At 70.2% G+C, this 302-nt stretch overlaps 1 protein-coding gene across 4 annotated transcripts in view; it reads right to left on the reverse strand.

Moving 5' to 3' along the window:
- Positions 1-299, reverse strand: part of RPL15 (ribosomal protein L15) — a 5,004-nt gene extending 4,705 nt beyond the window's left edge. Inside the window, exon 1 of one of the 4 annotated variants that reach the window (XM_010189900.1) lies at positions 215-299. The gene's annotated coding sequence lies outside the window, so the exon portion shown is untranslated. The remainder of the gene's footprint in view (positions 1-214) is intronic. The other 3 variants (XM_010189876.1, XM_010189884.1, XM_010189892.1) reach the window with 3 other exon arrangements.
- Positions 300-302: the final 3 nt, after the last annotated feature.

The raw sequence follows: 302 nt of genomic DNA on the forward strand, positions 1-302 counted from the left end.
CACACATCCCGGGCGGCACGGCCGCCCTGATGAGGCACAGCCCACGGGCCCTCCATCGGCCTCTCCCAGGGCCCACTCGGCCCCCGCACCGTAGGGGCAGGCCCGACCCACCCCGCCAGAGTGGCGGCGGGCGGGGACGGCAGCTGGACGGATGGATGACCGTCTCAGGCCTGAGATAGACGCGGATTGCGGGAAAGGCCGAGTACTCAAAAACCCTCACCTGATGGCGCCCAGCACCGGAAAGGAAGAGGCCTGTTTCCCACAGTCCCTTGCGGCGTCACGGCACTTCCGGCGGCGGCAGC

Source organism: Mesitornis unicolor, unplaced genomic scaffold, assembly GCF_000695765.1.
Source record: "Mesitornis unicolor isolate BGI_N332 unplaced genomic scaffold, ASM69576v1 scaffold15680, whole genome shotgun sequence".
NCBI lineage: Eukaryota > Metazoa > Chordata > Aves > Mesitornithiformes > Mesitornithidae > Mesitornis > Mesitornis unicolor.